Source organism: Rissa tridactyla, chromosome 4 (assembly GCF_028500815.1).
Source record: "Rissa tridactyla isolate bRisTri1 chromosome 4, bRisTri1.patW.cur.20221130, whole genome shotgun sequence".
In the NCBI taxonomy this organism is placed as follows: Eukaryota; Metazoa; Chordata; class Aves; order Charadriiformes; family Laridae; genus Rissa; species Rissa tridactyla.
In genome coordinates, this window is record NC_071469.1 from 12,343,715 (window position 1) to 12,363,649 (window position 19,935).

Sequence of the window (19,935 nt, forward strand, 5' to 3'; positions counted from 1 at the left end):
AGGTTAAGAGGTAGAACGGCATGCTTCTGGTCCTCAAATCTCTCTTAACAACAGAATAATAAGGTTCCCTCTGGTCCAAATGCTGCAATGAGCAAAGAGAGGAGAGATCACTGTGTCTGCATCAAACTTCCATCAACCCAGGCTGAGCTTTTATATACCCAGTGGTTTGTCAGTAAAAGCTGACAAAAAATTGAAAAAGTAACTATATGGGACAGAGGGCAGCAAGTTAAAAGTAGAGAAAGAGTTGTGCAACCAGATTTTAAAAATTTGATATTAAAAGATAACTTAATTTCACAGTGCAAAGCACACCACCTAAAGACAAACCAAAAGAAGGAACTATATATTAAATAAGACAACTGTACTGCAAAGTTGGTAAAAAGAACAAATGAGGGTCCCTGAAGGCAATTCCATGAAGTTACCAGCTCGCACTGACAATATGAGAAGGAAAAATGGGTACAAAAATTCATGGCCTGCACAAAAAAACAATCAGAAAATATGATGCAACTCTCAAGGCAAGTTTATGGTACCGCTAAAACAAGTTCTGGGTAAGTATGATCTGTGTATCCTTACTCAAGCTTCCGAAGCTTTAAGGGACAAGCAGTTATTAAGTTCAGAGCTTCAGGTTTTCACAGTACCTCATGTGGCATGACACACAAATCTGAACAGGGACCCTGTAACTACTCACCACAAAAACAGGAGGAAGGAGAACTTTTAAAGTGTCCATCCTTTCTCAATTATTTTCCCTGTGTCAGGAACGTGGCCTGAAACATTGCGCAGAAAGTCATTGTATTTTATTTGTCAAAACAGCTTCAGAGGGAATGCAAGTCAGACTTACTCTTTTACAGCAAGAATTCCACTGGAACTATAATGAAATACAGAAGCAGCAAGATAAATCTGCCGCTGGTACCAGGAAAAGCTTGAAAACCATCACAAAAATAACAACAAAACATAAAAGAGGACACGAGCCTTCTAACAATGGAACAGTCTTTAAATGGAGTGGGAAATATGTTCAATTTGCTGTGAATTATAGCCCTGATAGAATACTGCACATTAAGTCACAACATTGAGTGGCTGCTGTAACAGGCATAAATTCTCCAGAAGTACTCAGTACTCCGGCACTGCCAATCAAAGGGAGCATCTCTGAGGTGCTCTGGAAAATACCATTACAGGAATAGTCACTGCAGATTGCTTGTGCTGAAATAAAATCAAGTTAATTCAAATAGCAATAACAGCCTTGATCTGTATTTGCCTTACAGTTAACAGTCCGGGTTAATGCGTTCTGTGAGAATCATACGGGTGTCAAGAAGTTTCGGCACGCTGGGGTGGTTTTTTCATTTTTTGTTGTTGGGTTTGTTTGGTTGTGTTTTGTTTTATCTTGTTGGGGTTTCTTATATACATATTGCAGCAGCATCTACAAGTATCATCAGAGCATATAGCTCCATTAGACTTGCACAGCAAAACATTCACAAAGAAATAGTTCCATGCAGAGTTGATTTAAATGGGAGGGGAGGTAACTCCTGTGAAAAGTGTCGTAAAAGCAGTTCCAAAAAAGTAGTCACAGTTTGTCTTCAAAAGATTTCAGATCTTCATTTAAATGTTACAGGTTTCATTTTTGGCCTGAACACATGACAGAACAGACTTCTTCTGCAAAACATTTTAATTATGCTGAAAGTACCTTTTTTTTTTTTTTAAGTTCTATGCTTAATCACTACTCAGAAAAATCATGATCTCATTTAACACAAGACATCATTACAGGATAGAACAAACACTAAGGAGGCACACAGAAATTGATAGCATAACTATTGAAAGTACCAATTAATTTGGTACTTAATCATCTTTTGAGGCATCTGCATTTTAATATTTGCCTTGTTACAGCCTAGATTCCCCTTAAACTGCCAGTTTACAGTCTCTCAAGGACTGGTTATTTCTAACCCGAAACCCAATTCCTAAATCTTTTACTCAAGCTAACTAATACATACTAATAATTGTGGATTTGTACAACAAGATAAAAAACATTAACAAAACAGAGGTTGAACATCAGATCTAGATCCAAAACTTTATTCAGACCTGAAAATTATAGAGAAAGCATTTAAAACTCTAAATGTTAATTACTCTTTTCTTAGCAGCTTTTGACAAGCCTATGCGGTAAGGAATTGAAATACTCTGTATTGTATTCAACCATTGAAGTGAGGGCATCAGATGTTCTAATATTTTAAAAAGAAGATCCATGCTGCAATCATAAGTTTTGTGATTCAAAATAAATCTAAGGCCAAAAACTCTGAAGACTAAACAGTACGCCTGATTTTATCCTCTGACTATAATAACATAGTGCTCTGCATAATAGAGCAAAAAATAATATTGAAGAATACTGATAGATTAAGTTCTTTATATTCAGTCTATTAACTCAGCCATTGTTCACCAGAGAGAATATACATTATGTTGTATCAGAAATGGCAAAAGTGTATTCCATTAATCTGTATGTGTGTGGGAATACTTCTCTTACCTTAGAGAGAATTTAAGCCATTTTAACTTGTTCCAAAGTGTGCCGGAGGCCAGTTGCACAAAAACTCATGTAAGTTTGCCAGCTCACCAATGACATCTATTCTATATAAACCTTCCATTAGGGCCTCGAGTGCACCAACAGCCCTTAAATGCCCTGACCAGCCTTACCTGGGACCTGCACCCACACAGCTGCTGCCCAAGGGCCCAGGGACCTTGCTGTGGGACTGCGCTGTGGTCGATAAGGGCACTGTCGTCCCTGTGCTATGGTTGCTCTCGGCTCCTGGCTCATTCTCCCTCATGGGACAGCCCACACCTCTCTGCTCCCAGACACAGGTTCTCCAAAATATAACTTATCTCCTTGGGATGGGGAAAGGCGGGGGGCAGTAGTACCCATCTATTTGATCTCAGTGGCCAAGACGTCAATTAAAAGCTATTAACAGGATTCCCTCTTTCACTGCTACATCAATTTCCTTTCCCTAGAATTTAAAGTTTAAAAGTCTGCCTTCCCCTTCCAATTAACTTGCCAGCTCCTTGTCTCATTCTCCACTTAAAAACGTTAAAGACAACAGATTGGAAACAACTGAAATAAAAGCAGAGAACGCAGTCAGTGACCAAGGCCTGCCACAGACAACACTGAGTCAGACACCCGGTTCTCAAAGATGAAAACCAGTGTGCCTCTGCCAACTATGGCAATGATGAGTCATCAAGAGAGCGCTGGCCTTCACTCACTCCCATCATGGCAGCACAACGAAACTAATTAAATAAGAGTAAAATATCTGGGAAAGAAGTTGATGCTTCAGTGATTTCATGACAAGTGATAAGACTGAAAATCCAAATTATTAGCTGAATTTGGTCCAAGTGTCAGGCAGAATGTTCTTTATCTCACAAGGACTTCCAGCAATTTTTTCAGACTGAAACTTTTAGAAATTTTAGTAGACTATATCATTATGCTATTGTATGAAGACACCAGTGAAAATATTTTATTTTACAGACCCATTCATACATAACTCTAGAGTACAAAGCAGTAACATTTAGAGAATTTAAGTGTTTTAATAAGCAAAATTTGGAGAAGAATGAGAAAAAGATCTCCACGCAGGATTAAACTCATCTTTAAAAAAGGAAGGTGAGATGAATGCTCTATCAGTGTATAAACACACTAATTTCTATCTATCTCCTTTCTTACCACACTCAGTGCCCAAACCACTTCATGATGTTTACTTAATAACATCTTATTGTAACTCAAATTACCATCAAATTGTGTTCCTGAATTAAAGCATTGGCGTTTTTTTGTTATTTTTTTTTTACTAACCCCAAGCATGAAAAAGTTAAGTACTGAAATGTGATACATGGACTGAGTCTCCAGAGACCCCGAAATGGCTGTCCCTCTGACATTGTACTCTCACAGGCATTTGACTTCCGTGATAGTTCTGAAGGTTTATACAATTAAAATATCAATATCACTATTTTCCTGCTAATTATTTCACTACAAACATCAAGTTGAGGAAATCATCCACTGATGAGATGCTTTTACTGTAAAGACATCGTAGAACACATACTACTCTGCAGGACTGTGATGGTGAGAAATAAGGACTTAAGACACTACCTTACATTCCAGCACAGAATGCTGGAATTTGGTGATTAGCATTTGAATACGTAAATTTTTCCCCCCCCCATTTTATCACTTGGAAATAATTAGGTCTTCTGCAATGTAACCACAATGTAAATTGTAAAAGTGACAGAAGTATAACTTTTCTGCAGAGCTAAGGTTGGGCGGGGTAGGGAACAACAGGCTATCAGAAAGAAAGCCTACTTTTGGAAATTAGTATCTGCTTTTCTGGAGGGTTCTTTTCACCAGACATCAAGTCATTTTATTTATTTTTGTTGCTTGGTCTGAAAGTTTCTTCCACTGCAGAGTCCCCTTTCAGAGGCATTTTAAAAAAAAAAAAAAAAACACAACATTCAACAGAAAGCAAACTAATTGCTTGATAATGACCTTTTAAATGCCCAGATTAACCTTAATGGCTTTAAATGGACTTTTAATGAGTTATTCTGAGTATAACTAATTATTTGCTATTTATATGCATAGACATGGACAGAGTACTTTTGATTAAATGAAATTTTAGCACAAGATGCTGTTTCACACTGCATTCTTTGCACAGAGATATACCGTAGGAGGCATACATACGTATATATTCCCATAAACTTGTGCTCTGGCTTGATAAACCTGTCTAACAGCATGGTTTGAAACAGGCGACCCATAGTTAAGTCCATGCTCTACCTGATTGCAGGTAATGCAAGATAAACTGCTCTGAACCAAGAAGAATAGAGAATTAAATCCAGACCTCCCACGTTTCATGATAGTGCTCTCTACATGATATGCATATTGGTGATAGACACATGCATGCTTACAGAAATCAAAAAAATTGAAATTCCAACATTGACAACCCAATTTCAGGAAAACAGTCAAAATATTTCATACTATTCTGGCAAGAAAGAAAAAAACAACTTGAAACATCAGGAGATACTGAAAAATAGAAAAACAGATGTATGAAGTGTAGATTTGCACAAGTGCCTTACTATGAAAAAATATGTTTTACCTTCTTGAGGAAGGAGGTAAGCAAACCATGCTTGCCAAAGTCCTAATTTATTTAGCCTCTCAGTCAATTGTCAAGGTGAAGACATGGGGTTTTTGCTTTGCTTTTGACGTCATTTTGTTCTCTTAAATGGGTTGTCAAGCAATGCTTCTTTACACCTCTTAAATCCAATCTCTGCAACTCCTGGGATACAAAGATTAAGGCAAGAGAATACTACTAATAAAATTTACAAAGGCTAGAGAAAAGAAAGAGAAGAGACAGCATTAGAAGTTGTCATAGAAGCCCGGGAAGGAGCTGGAGAACAGTGGATGCTTTGAAAAACTGGCTTTCTGCATAGGTCCATAAAAACAACTCTGATATGTGCTATAGCATAGCATAGAGTTGGACAGAAATATTAGTACACTTGAGTTTGAGCTTGAATATTTATATACCACCCAGACCGAACTGTCAAATGAACTTCATCCATCTCCATTTCAGCTACTCTAAAACTACATTTCAAAATGTTTTAAATAAGGTTGGAAAAAACTGCCTTTAACTGAGAGTATGTCATCAAGCTATCACAGGCTTCAGGATATAATACCAAAAAAAAAAATTTACAGATAATCATTGAGTTCTACTCTCTTCATCCTAATTCGGATTAATTCACTCATTTTTAATTTCTTATTTTAAAAAGTGTAGTATCTCATGTTGTATGACATCCGTCATCTGAGACGTTCACATAAAAACACTAAAACATCTGAAATTTACTTATAATATCTATGAGAAAGTGATTTTTCCCCATTTGTTTCCTACACGATAAAATAAATGTTCTTACACACCACAATGTACTAAAAGAAGTTTTTAAGACACATTTAGGAACATTAGTAAATAGCTAAGGTACTTCTTTATCAGGAAGATTTACTCAATGAAGTAAAAAAAAAAAAAAAGGGGGGGGCGTTATCTTACAGGATTTCAGAAAATAGATACCATATTTAGGAATCCAGGGCTAAACACCATGTCTTCTGGCAAAAGAGACAGTTGCTTCAATTTAAAAGAGCATTCTGCTTTGCCCTTCTAGAAGGCATCACCTTCCATATATTTTCTAACAACAAAGAAACCAGAAATGGCTGTCAGCCTTGGCCATTCATACCCTTATCAATTCAAAGCTCTTTGTTGAAATTATTTACAAAAATATTTTGGGGGATGGTGGAAGGAATTTAACTGGTTTTTAGATAAAAAGTAGGATATCTTGAGTCAGATATACTACCATGATGTCTAACAGGTTTGTCACACTCCGCTAAAACCGTTGGCCAAGTTCCCCGATCGATCAGACAGTAACTTTTATGGGCTAGTCTCTTCTTCATTGCAAAGCCTCTCGCCACAAGAGAATAATATCAGAAAAAAAAAGAAAATCATGCCCTGAAGACAGAGTGGGAAAACGAGGACACTGAAATACAGTTTTCATGAGCTAGTACACTGGAACAGCAGAATTCAAATATTGTAAGTTATGATAGAAATAAGATGCCACCCCCCAGTCACTATCAGATTCTTTTTTTCTTGGTCAACGTATCAAAACTTAGCTCTGCATGGAAACTTTTCAAGCAGAATTCAGAGTTCAGTTCAGTGGAAATTAAAGATCTGCTCATCCCAACAATAGTTAAATTGAAAATCCTTAGGGGAAAATTGTTATTGAAATCCAAAACTTCAGTTCCCACAACCGAAGTGTTCCATTGTGGCTTGCTAAAGCGACCAAAGACATTTCAGCAAGTTCAGTATTGGTGCAAGTTTTAGCTCATTGCTACACTACTCTCAACCTTCTGTAAAAGGAATTCAAATTCTTTCCACTGTTTGGATAATCAGGGTTTTTTTGCAATATTCATATGAAAAGTTTCAAAATCCCATTAATAGTATCACTTTTTATCATTAGAAAATATTCTAATGGAAATCTTTTTCTGTAAGTTACATAATTGGTTTTGGATACAAAAATTAATGGTTTGTTCATGTGACTAGCAATCTCTTTACTCCTTTGTCTTTTCATATTTATAGAATACACTCCTGGCTACACTAACTTTTTTTAGTTTCCCCCTGAAACACATGCAAATGTCAAACAGAGCTCCAGTTCAGTAGTTCTATTAAAATTCACGCATTGACTGAAATAAGAAAAGAACTCAAGACAAATTTTTGCAAGCTTTGTAAATCTGGTTCATACAGTTCTCTAGAACAAGAAGGTTAAAAAAAGAAATTTCTCATACCTTTAGGCAGCTAACAGAAAAGCAATGCAAGTTTAAAAGTCAACTTAAATAGGTTCTTTATGATAAGTATCAGCAGAATTCCTGCAAGTAGCAGCAGTTGCTACTACCTTGCTCTGTTATACTTCTCAGACTTCAAAGATAACTTTACCTTCAGAAGATCACTGAACAAATGTGTGTACAGAAATTTTTTTCTTCTTTTCAAATAATTAAAAGGCTGTAAAACATCCTTGCCTTTGCCTGACTGACAAGTTCGTGATCTATATTTCTCACACAGCAGACAGGCTGAAGAGAACTGAAGCTGACAGAAGACTTAAAATATAAATCACCATCATTGAGGGGTTTTGCTGAACAAATATAGAAATTCAAGTTGTGAGGAGTTTGGCAAAGAGTGATGCATTTGTCATTTAAGCACATCATAACTCTCTTGGGGGTGATGTTGTGTGACACACAACAATATGGCATGCCTAAATGATAAAACATCAGCTCTTCACTGAACAAGTACACGCTTATTGTCACCTTGCTAAGCTGCAATCACTTCATATTTCTATGATAAAAGGAAGCAGAAAATTGGTGTGGCATAAATAGAAAAAAAGTCCATGTGTATTATGCGCTTACAAGTGGAAAAGGGAAAGTTAGCTGACCTTTGGGAGTAGAACCAAACTGTTTTATTTCACCCTTATTCCTCTCGTCTTCCCATTTTACCCCCATACTTGGATTTCTCAGTATTATGCATTTCCTTTCTTTCCTCTAAAGGATGATCAGAGATAACATTGGTCTGTTACTTGATGAGTCTGTTACTTGATGAGGTCAGTCACCTCACAAATAGGGATGTAGACAAATCAGAGACATTTTATGCCTTTTTTTGCCTCTGCCTTTAACACAGAAGATGGGCCCTGGGATCCCCAGAGCCTTGTGTTGGAAGACCATGACTGGGGGGGATGATAAATTTCTAGCTGATCTCGATCTTAAAATATACATTAAGTAAGATTGCCAATGACACTGAACTAGGAGGAGCTGTGGAATCCCTCGAGGGTAGAGACACCTTACAGAGAGATCTGAACAGACTGGAAAGCTGGGCAATCACCAACTGTATGAAATTTAACAAGAGCATGCGCAGGATTCTCCAGCTGGGACAGGACAATCCTGGTTATATGTACAAATTGGGGGACAAGAAGCTGGAGAGCATCCTGATGGAAAGAGACCTGAGGGTTTGTGTTGATAGCAAGTTGAACATGAGTCAACAGTGTGACCTGTCAGCCAAAAGGGCCATCCATGTCATGGGGTGCATCAAGCACAGCATAGCTAGCTGGTCAAGGAAGGTGACTGTGCCACTCTACACTGCAGCACCATCTCAAGTACTGTGTGCAGTTTTGGGTACCTCAATATAAGAATGACATTGAACTATTAAAGCATGTCCAGAGGAGGGTGACCAAGATGGTGAAGAGTCTCAAGGGCAAGACTTAACAAGGAATGGTCACCTTGCTTGTTCAGTCTGGAGAAGAGAAGGCTGAGGGGTGACCTCATGGCAGTCTACAACTTCCTTAAGAGGGGCAGCAGAGGGGTAGGTCCTGATCTCCTCTCTCTGGTGACCAGCAACAGGACACAAGGAAATGGGTTATATATGTAGTAATATGTGTCCTGATATTTGTAATAATACAAATTGCTGACTAGCTCTTCTAGTTTCCTTTTCAGTAAAGGGACAGAGAAAAATCCAAGCTTTTTCCATTTGCAGTTCTTCCAAACAGAGGATATAGTATAACCTGAAATCAAAAAGCTGGATGCTTCATACACTCAAAAATTTGTCATCCTTTTGTACCAACATTTGCAGTGCTGTAACACTGCTGCTTACCACAGAATTCCCATACAGAGAACAGCAGTACAAAGTGCTATTAATACCACTTCCAATTTCATACTTAATTTATGAAACCTTCATTTAAGTCTCCTTGTCATCAGAGGGTTAGAAATTCAAGATAATTTTTGCTATTTTTTTATTTCAATTTAAATTAAGCATATCTTTGTTAAGTGGATCAGTGGACTCTATGGGGTTGGGGGGGGTGTGTGTTTTGTGTTTTAAAACACTTACTTATTACTATCATCTCACAATTTCAACAGATCAGTCTGTGAGGAAGGGTATTGAAAATCATGACACAGAAAAGATAAAAGCAATTCAACAGCAGCTGCAGAAGATTCCACAGTAAGTAAGAATAGTTAAAGCATAAGTAGAATAAAGTGATAAATACATTAAAAAGCTTATATACAGATGCTGTAATAGGTATCTTTTGGTGCTTGGTCTCAAATCAAAGTCCATGACCTTAAGAGAAGTTGCAACATGCCCTACACAGGGCTCAAGAAGGGATGGAACTTAAGTCAGCAGGAAAAGAGGAGCATTGCCAAATGATAGTATAGACAAAACTTGTTTTATAGACAACAGTACGTCTCTAAATATCTTTTTAGGTTTGATGGAAAGCATTTTCATTCACTGAGATCCATAGCCTAGATCTCCCTCCCCTAAGAAAGGCACAGATTCCTTAAAGAGATGACTAATACCTGTTCTACTCTTGAAAAACACAACTTGAGGAAAAGCTTCTATTGTTCACAGAAGAGCCTAGAAGTCACCTATGAACTACAAAGGTTGGCTTTGATTTTCTCCTCAGAATGAGGGAATTCAAATTCATGTCTTCCGTTTTCCCGGAGAACGTATTAACAAGCATGCTGGAAACTATTCTGCAACATTCAGCAGAAGCTACACTACTCTAAGGAAAACAATTAAAGACTTCTTGGGCTAGGTAGAAGGATCATGTGAGAGAGTGCAACTCAGTGTCTCATTAATGATTCTTACATTTGTTATTAGTGATAGAAGTTTTACTGGAAGCCAGAACAAAGCCTCAAGATATTCCTCTTCTCAGACAGATGCTCTGTTGAGTGGAATACAAAAATATCACACATTTTCTTGGTGGCATAAATAAAATTACATATTCCTTGAAGCCTGCTCACCACATACTTCCACAAAAGAATAACAATTCCACTAGTTTCTAATGCCTAAATGGTCAAAATTGAGAAAGTTTTAGTCATACTAGGGAGCTTTCAACTACAACAGCAAAACAAAAATAGACTCCACGTGCCACCAGAAGGCACTTGCAAGCATTTTCAGAACTGCAATTTAAACATGAATTTGACAAAAATGATGCCTTTATATACCTAATCTTTTGGTAACAGGAATAAGATTCAGGCTTTCACTCTAAGACACTGAACTCATATAAGCAGACGACAATCATGGAAAGACAAAAAGAGTGCAAAATTCAGAATGTTTCAGTATGCTACAGTCTTCCACTGTTAATCTTCTGACAGAGGTTTGGTGTTTTAAGGGATTAAAGGTCAAATAAGTCCTATAATGTTTAGCAGGAGCAGAGACGGGTCAGTCAGGAAGCACGTAAGTTACAATTCTGCCTTCTGTAGTCTCATTTTCAACACACAATGCTACAAGGAAACAGGCATGGCATTTTTTCCACACCTACCCATTAAACACAATCCTCCTCCAATGTAAACTTACCAGGGAGAAAGGCAGCACAAACTGACATCCTCAACTGATAAAATGTTTCATTGCTGCTTCCGTACTGCAGCTTGACTTGAAATCATTCCACAATATTTGTTATCATCTGCTGGATAACAGCATTCTTCCTTATCATCTGCTGAGTAACGGTACTCTTTCTCTGCCATAACAATGAAAAGTATTTTAAGGATAAGTTTTTGGAACATACAAAATAAGCCCACATCTGACAACTGTGGCAACAGCTCTACATGGAGCAGAGACTGAACTAGTCTCTCCACCCCTCAGAGTTGGCAGCACCAATACATTATAACCTCACTTGCGGAATACCTACCTAATTGCAAACCAGAGAATTCTATATCCCATAAAAAGAGCCGTGTGAGATGATTGTTTGACATTACAGACCTCCTAAAGAGGCAATACAACAGGAAGTTCATTTAAAAATCTTCCCCAATTAAGTGTTCTTACCTCAGGTGATTAGATAACTGCCCAAGTAGTAAAGATGTCCAAGAGAGTAATCAAACAATTGGATTAATGAGGAGACAAATACTAGCATTGTTTAATGGAAAGCTAATTTAAAACCACCTGTTATTTCAGCAAAATCTAAAAAAATGGTGTGTTGATACTATTAAATTAAAGGAAAATATTTGGCATTAAAATGCTCAAACTGTTCACGTTGCTTGTCACAATAACATTCTTGATAAATAACTGAATAGATCTGAGTCAAGCTTAGTCTACTGCCTCTGAGGAACCAGAGGCTCATTACCAATATCATTATCTAAAAGTAATTAGTAGTTGGTGATTGTAGCCTGCTGGCACTAGGAAGCTGATTAACATTCCTCAGAAACAAACAGGGCTGGGTTGGGGGAGGAGAGGGATACTTTCGTTTTCCTTCAGCCTCAAATAGCAGAAAGGGAATTAAATAATTAACTATTTATACCTGTGCACATTGCATCTCCATTTCTTTCATTAATGTATAAAACATGGTGATATGGTGTGTGCTTGACGCATTTTCATTGCTTGACATACATTGAGTTCTGAATTTTTTGCCTATTTGGATGACAGAAATAGAAATCTTGAAATGCAATTAAATATTTTATTACCATTGTTTAATTAAATAAATACTGGATTAACTTGTCAAAGCAGATTTCACTGGTATGCTAGAACAGTATTTTCATTTTTCTTCATGAATGTAATGTGTGTCTAAATACTGTGATGATTAGTATAATTACTTTAAATAGTACTGGGTGCATTTAGGGGAGAGGGATGGACCAATTACTGAGTATTCCATGGAAAACAGTTCATTTAATTTCCCTAATAATATTCTACTTAACCATTTTCCTCCTTTTTTAACTGAAAAATGGGTTCACTTAAAAATTCTAAACTGAAGTTTAGATCAAACTTAAGTTCCGTATCAGAAGAGAGCCCTGCAGTGTGACGTAAGTCTCAGTGTCGTATTTAGGGGACACAGTAATAGTCAGATTTCCAAGTAAACTTTAAAAAATTTAGGTATCTGTATTGGAAATTTTTCCTTTTGCTACTATCCAGCCACCTTGTAAAACGTGTGTTATTAAAAATGGTTTATGCCCAATGTAAATCCCTACCATAGTAAAAGATCAGATGAGCAGGAAGAGGTAAGTTTTACTTGTATCTCTGTTGGTTTCTATGCACATATATTAATATACACAGATACACGTGGATTAAGTATGGAGAGAAAACAGATCTGTCGACTTTGCTGCTAACAAAGCAGGGGTTTTTTTCAAGTCCTTTTTCTGGGTTAATATTCTGAAGCACTAGATTTAATCACTGTGACACAGCTGGGAGGCGTCAACGCTGAGCGGCACACTGCATCAGGCGCGTTACTGACCTCTGCTGGATGCAGGCGTTCACCACTATCACCGAAATTCTTAAGGCTGCTGAGATTCTTCTTTAGTTTAAATATTTCCCTTTATTTGGAAGAGGAGGATGTGAGATTATCCCTCAACTTTTATCAGCCGGTAGAAAACTAGCATTCATGAAGTCCTAAGTACACAAAAATACGCTGCATTAGCATTATAAGGTATACTCGGTTTTTGACAAAAAATTACTTAAGAAATAAGACAGCACAAATTAAAGGACAAGTAGTACGCTGTATCTAAATTTAAAGTCTGTATTTGTGCCGTACCTCAAATACAAGTACTAGAAATTTTGTTCAAAGTCATTTATTCATAACAAGACTAATTACATCTCTCACATAATGTGTGCAACATTCAAAGCACGCCTTGGTGCAAAAATACACAACTAGCACAAAATATTTGTATAAAGTAGTGAGTAACTACTAAATAACACAGTTTGCATTATGTTCTTTACAGAGGAACAAAATGAAAATGCTTAAGCTACTTAAGCTTTGGATTTTAATACAGGTATTTATAAGGCTGTATTTATAATGCTCAGACTCGGAATGTTCAGAGTTCATATACAGCCACTGAAAAAGATTACATGGTTAGAGTAATAGTCTGTAACAAGATTGATACCTTTTATGTAAATACATGTCTGAATGTTACAGAATTTCACAGTTGAAACTGGAGCGCAAGCATTCGATGATTCTAACCTAGGTTAGGAGGACATCATGTGGCAGAATAATATATGAACAGATCCTGTAACTTTCCCACACTCAAGCGCCTCCCCCGCCCCGCCTACAGCTGCTACCCCTTGCAGCCAGAAATATTAAATACTGTTGACAGACTCTGTGACGGTAGAAGCAATGTCCAATATTTGACATTAGGATGAAAGACAGGATTATTAAAACGATCTGCAATTCTGTTACAAAGGTGTGGATGAACAACTGGACTCAGAGGAGGTTTCTCAGTTACTAAGCGCTAAGCAGCCATTTTAAAATTTTAGAAGTACACGCTCCCATTTACAGGGTTAAATTTCACCCTTCTACACACTTCGATCAAACTGTCTTTGACAATGCCCTAAGAACAGCAGTAACTGGTGCATCTGTGACCTGCACCAATACGCAACCCCAAGGAATACAGAAAAGAGCCCCATCCTATCCCATCAGACAAATCTCCCCTGAACAACTCCATGATCACTAGCGCATAAACAGAAAAAATATAGTGCTAGACAGGTATTTCTGGAACTATATGGCTTATGCTGCTTTTTCTCACCAAAAAATCCGTATTATTTCCCTTGTCAGAGGCCATTAATAAATCCTTAGAATATCAGATGAAGATGGAATCTACTTATACCTTAATTTTAAAAATTAAAAAGAAAGCAATCCACTTTAGTTATAACACTAGTCATAAATTATAGAATCAATTCAGATTGTTCTGATATCAGTCCGGGAAATCTGATGGAACTGGAAGAACAGAGAACAATTTAATAGCACAGCTAAGGACGGACAAACATATACATGTTTAGAATTTAATTTCAGATAATCACTGAAGAAAATGGAAGTTCTGAATCAGAAAAAAAAAAAGCTGGAAAACAGAAATTCTAAGGAGATTTTTCTCTTTCCTGTTTCTGGCCAAAAGACATAGGCTTGGCTCATGCTATTTCCTTTCACAAAATCATAGAATCATTCTTCAATTATTTTTTTTCACTGAATTAGAAAAGCTGTCATAGAGACATTAACACTACCTTTCAATGCATTCTAAAATTAAATCCTCCCTACGGATGATAAGAATTCTGTAATGCTGACTTTAAACACACAATCAAGGTGTCCTGAAATATTTCTATTTACAAGGCTTTTGTAATCTGCTTCAGCCTGTAACACTCAGAAAAGCCAAGCATTTCTTCCCCTACTATAGTATCATATAGCAACCCAGATCTTCCACCCTATTCCTACATTCTTTCCAGAATATATATTGACAAAATAATAGTTTGTGCATTCCCAGAACTCACCTCAGTGAGCAATCTTAGACATATCTTAAACAAAGCTTTAAAAAAACCTCCCCAGAAGAGTTTTGACAGCCCAAGAAACTGCACAATCAAGTTTATAAGCTGGGAAACTACCTCTCAAGCACAGGCTGACTAGCCACGGACGTTGGACAAAGAAATCAGGTTTCTAATCAGTGGGGTCCCAGAACAGCATTCTGGCAGGAGTAACTGGAAAGAAACAAACACCTGCACACCATATTTTAATGTATACCCTGCATTTTATCAGTTGAAAAAACCTTACTTAGCAATAGTGCTGTTAGAGGAGGGGAAGTTTATTATGAAGAGAGGCCTTCTCTGCTAGCACTGAGCAGAGCTGAGGCCTTTGAAGTTCATGAACAGCATTTTTAAAACAATGTAGGATATCTCAGTATAGGTGAGGTGGGTTGTTTCAAGACTGAGTTTGGTTGTTTTTAACGGGATTTATGAGATGTAATGCCTGCTGCAGCAGAGAGGTGGATTCTGTGATCTTGAACAGTCACTTCCAGTCTCACATTCCTATTCTGCAGGCAGAGACTGGGAAAGGATTGGGAAAGTAACAGCAGCAACCTACACCAAGACCATAGTTGTTCACTGCCTTGGTCAGAATCAAACTTAAATACAACAGAAAAGAAACCTGCTTTTCAGGTTACCCTGACAGAGAAAAGAGGAAAATTGCATGACTAAAATAACACCAAAAAGGGTCATAGGGTCACTAAGTAGCTACATCAAGTAAAACTCACAACTGACTCAAAAAAAAAAAAAATTGTCCTTACCTGCTCTCATCAAACCTGATGTTGAGTAGTCAACAGTATAAAGTTGTTCTTCTGTCATACCCACTTAATCTCTTCTACTTTAACTGGTTTTGCTTCTTCCTAGGCAAATACAGCAATAGACACAATATAAAGAAAAGAAAAAATCATTATCAATGAAAGCAGAGTATCAATGAAAGGTGTTGCAGAGGAGGCTTCTGTTTCAGCAACAGATCCCTCCAGATCTATTCAAGTGAAGCCACAAACAGATTATAGAGAATGTACCACCAGAGCATTATTTTATCTCAGCGAATGGGGGAAGGGAAAAAGAGGTGTATTTACAAATGAACATACTGTTTTTAGAACCCTGAAGGAACACATCCCAAGATCTATCTACCAACTACTTGCTGTGAGGGACAGAGAAATCTCTGTGAGTTTAAACAACGGGATTTCAGTCTCACCTGCCCTCATCAATCCTGTCTGGTAATGCCGGTAGGATAAAATGCAAAAAGCAGCAATGCAAATTTCTTCATCCAGAGTGCTCAGACAGCAAGGAAAAGGCTTCTATCATCCAGCATCCAAAATAACCCATGGTCAGATTTCCTGGAACTCAGCTGCAGAGGGCACGCACTTGAGCGTACAACTCTCTGCCATTCTGGTAACTCCTGATTCTCTCCAGGCTGCTGATTTACATCTCCCACCTGCTGGGTAATCATACGCTATCTATCAGTAAGATTTGTTTACACCGTCGCACGGATTACTGTTCTTAATCTCTGGATTGTTGAAGTCCAAAATTTCAGGTGACTACCCTCTGACACAATTCCAAATGTAGTCTGAAGGAGTTTCTAGTTGCCTGAGACAGGATTGTACGGTCTTGCTTGGCAGGTGTTTTGAAAGGATTTTCCATCTCATCTTGTTGCCTTTCAGCAGTCAGATGAAAAATTTCTTGAGCATCTGGGATGACATGTATTTGGGGTTTTACACTTAGTCAAAAAAATATTTATCCAACAGATGGAAACATGATAAACTAGTTCTCTAAAGTAAGCATGCCTTTTGAAAATATCATGCCTGAGTCAACATCCATAGTTGGCAGTAGACTGTTACGATTTCAAAAGTGTCATTGCACACAACTGAGAAAATGTCAGAATCAATCCTCCTTCTTCTTTATATATATTAAAAAAATGTGTTTATAACCTAAGAAACATATGGGCAATTTGAGTAATTGAGAACAATCTAATACCTTACAGAAGTGATTTATACACAGGATGAGTCAAAATTACATCTGCTTTATGTACTGCAATAAATTAATTCAATCTTTGCAAAAATCCTCAATAAGGCCTGATCTACAATTTACACTGTTTGCCATGCTAGCCAGGTTGGCTATAAGGATGACAAAAAAATCACAACCCTACTCAGCACTTTCATGCAGCAATGCACTCCATAAAGACATAACTGTATTGGAGAAAAGAAAATTGCATTTGAGTTTATTTTATTAAGCTGTAGAAACAAAAGAATTATCTCTTTAAGTTGCTTTTATGCAAGTGAGGATTGCCACTGTAAGCATAGAAAACTATGGTAGAGAACTAAACACTGGACCTAAACTAAACAAGAAATTTGACATCAGTCATCTTTGATATTTAGTTCCAGATCTGAACTTCACAGAAAAAATTTTTATCTAACTAGTAAAAGGTGGTACAGCAGTGTTTGTATTAGCAGGCACAAATATTACCTCCATTTCCTTTACTTCCATCACATATTGTGGCCTTACAGCTAGAGATCTGAAAAACCTTCTGGGCATGTAGACATAATAAACTCTTTCCTAACAAAAAATTAGTCACCCTAACATTTTGATTGTATGACTTATCACAAGCCCCAGGAAAGAAAAGATGTGACATTTCATCCTGAAGAGCCTTTTGTCAACAATTATTCATGGAGGTAAAGTTCAGGAAAAATTGCTTTCTACTTCCTCAGTGATAACATTCATGAATATCATAAATTAGATTGTAAGAGTATCTTTAAAGCTGTTGTTCTACTTCAAGGGAGTTTACAGTTTATTTGTACATAATACATTAACCAAATCAGTAATTATAATCTGTATATATTACCAGAACATACCTGTCTGTTTTCTTCACACTTTTTTTTTTTTAAAACTTAAATATGTACAGCTGCCTTCTGGAACAGAAATTAATGAAAATGGTCTTCTCAAGACTTCATAAACATGACCATGCACTTGGAAATCAATTATTTCTGTAACACTTGATTTTTGGTAAAATAACTTCCACTCTTGTGCAGGACCTTCAACTTGACAGATGTCAAATATCACCTTGAAGAAAAAAAAAATGCACATAAAATATGGTGTCTTTTACTACTGAGAAAAAAACAATCAATCATCAGAATATATTATTTTCAGATTATAGGCTATGGTCATTCTGTTAAGGTTAGGGCAAAAAAAACTCAGAGGTGAGTGAAATTAGGATTTTAAAGTGTACTAGGCACATATGAAAAAGCTGATTTCCAAAAATATCAAGTTTGTTTCCTTAAGTGCTTAAAATCCTCAACTTTCAGTGATCTTGCCTGTTGAGTACTTCAAAAACTGCAGTGACATTTGTCTTAGACCCCCCAAAATTAGTAATTACTTTCAAACACGTTTTTTTTTCTTGTCCAAAATACACAGTGGAACAATTAGCAAATGTGTTCTGGTTTGCAACAGCTTTACTTTGCCTTTACTTCTATACATCTGTCACATCTGCCATAAGACTTCACTTGTCCAGGATATAGCTATTGATGTGCTTTTGAGTACCTTTTTTGATTATTTCTGCTTTTACTTGTAATTATCCAGTTACAAATGGAATTATATTGGAATTATATCCAATTATATTTGAAGTTAAATAAGTTTTATGGAACTGAATAATCAGATCACAACCCTCTGGAACTAGTGAAGTTAAGCACAAATAAATTTTCCCCAGTAAAGCCTCTCTGAGTTCTACAAGACTGCTCAGCGAATACTTTTTGTAAAGGTATTTGTGGAGTCAGACCTTGGTACATAATGTTATACTTTCTTTGCCGCTTTCTCAAAAAAGGTGCTTTTAACCTGCATATTACGCTTACTCATTGCTCATAAATTGCCACATCACAAAGAAATTGTTCTTATCCTCTATCTGTATCCAAAATTTTAAAGTAACCTCTGATTTCGCCATCAGACACACTGAGGAGCTCTTGCAGGTCGCACACATACTTCAGCAGCACTAATTCACCATCTTTACAGTGCTGCTGATAGATGTTCCAGCCTTAAACCTGTATTGAGAACCACCAATTTCAAAAGGCTTCAGAAGAAACAGACTTTTAAGCTTCATTTCAGTCAATAATAATGAACAAAGATTACATAAGCAAAAAACATTGTGTAGTTATTTTTTGTCCTTGCTCTCAAATCAGCTGGCAGTAAAATTCCTGACCCTCTCTGTTGCAGTTATCCTATGAAAGGTTGGAGGAGGGAAATGACATTTTGGTATTTTACAGTGATCTTTTTTTTTTTTATTTAAGCATAGTTGCTTAGCTGCTGAATACATATGAACATGCAGAAAGATCCAGAAAATCCCAGAACTCCAGACTGGGAGTTGAAGAGAATACAAAGACCTGCAGGGAATTAATTAATTCTTACATGTGCCATAGCCTTTTTTCAAAGAACAACCCTGAGGGACCAAGTAGTGCTTAATAATCAAGCAATGGTTAGAATTACTCAGGCCTTAAGTATGGTTAAAAAAGTAGATATTCACAGTAAGATATCAAAGCTCAAATGCTCAGGGGTCAGAGACTTTTCAAATGTGTTGTGCTAGACTACACTCTTCATTCCCAAATGAGAGGCTGAGGATGCTGACAGACACCTAGCAGAATTTAAAACCCCCTCCAACTCAAACAGATGAACCGCTGCTCACCAGATGATCTTAAAATCAGCAGTATGATTGCTGCTGGGGACTTCCCAAATCTGGGATTTCTGCTGAGTTCTGAAGATGTTGGTTCTCTTAGCCAACTCCCTCAGTACGTTATGGCTCTTAACCCCATGCTCATTCTGCTGCCAGCCTTTCATAACCTGCAATCGTGGGTTGGCAAAACCTGCTTTAGACTGTCCTCTGGCAGAACTCCCACTGACCAGCAGACGTGCTGACGCAGCGCTGAAGGAAGTACCACATGTGGAACACCAACACATAGTGGTTCAGAAACGGGGAAAGAAAGTTTGAGTTTAAAGAATGCTCATTTACACGTATTTTTTTAAATATGATTTTTTAGTTATGGATTGATTTCCTTTACATAAAGCCACTAATACTCATGTTTAAAGCTACATGAATGTTGCAGCTATCATGCTAAGGCTTGTAAAAGCTTTGGTAACAAATTTCTGTATGGCTCATTACCTC

The 19,935-nt window shown here is 37.1% G+C and overlaps 1 long non-coding RNA gene across 6 annotated transcripts in view; it reads right to left on the reverse strand.

Moving 5' to 3' along the window:
* The window catches only part of LOC128909149 (uncharacterized), a 101,008-nt gene that overhangs the window by 61,381 nt on the left and 19,692 nt on the right, over positions 1 to 19,935 (reverse strand). For 4 of the 6 annotated variants that reach the window (XR_008466259.1, XR_008466256.1, XR_008466255.1 and 1 more), the window contains exons 2-7: positions 17,642 to 17,849; positions 15,988 to 16,480; positions 15,551 to 15,649; positions 12,742 to 12,896; positions 11,815 to 11,924; positions 10,878 to 11,037 (exon numbers count right to left, since the gene is read on the reverse strand). This is a non-coding gene — a long non-coding RNA (uncharacterized LOC128909149). Of the gene's footprint in view, positions 1 to 10,877; positions 11,038 to 11,814; positions 11,925 to 12,741; positions 12,897 to 13,387; positions 13,465 to 15,550; positions 15,650 to 15,987; positions 16,481 to 17,641; positions 17,850 to 19,935 lie in introns of all 6 variants that reach the window. The other 2 variants (XR_008466260.1, XR_008466257.1) reach the window with 2 other exon arrangements.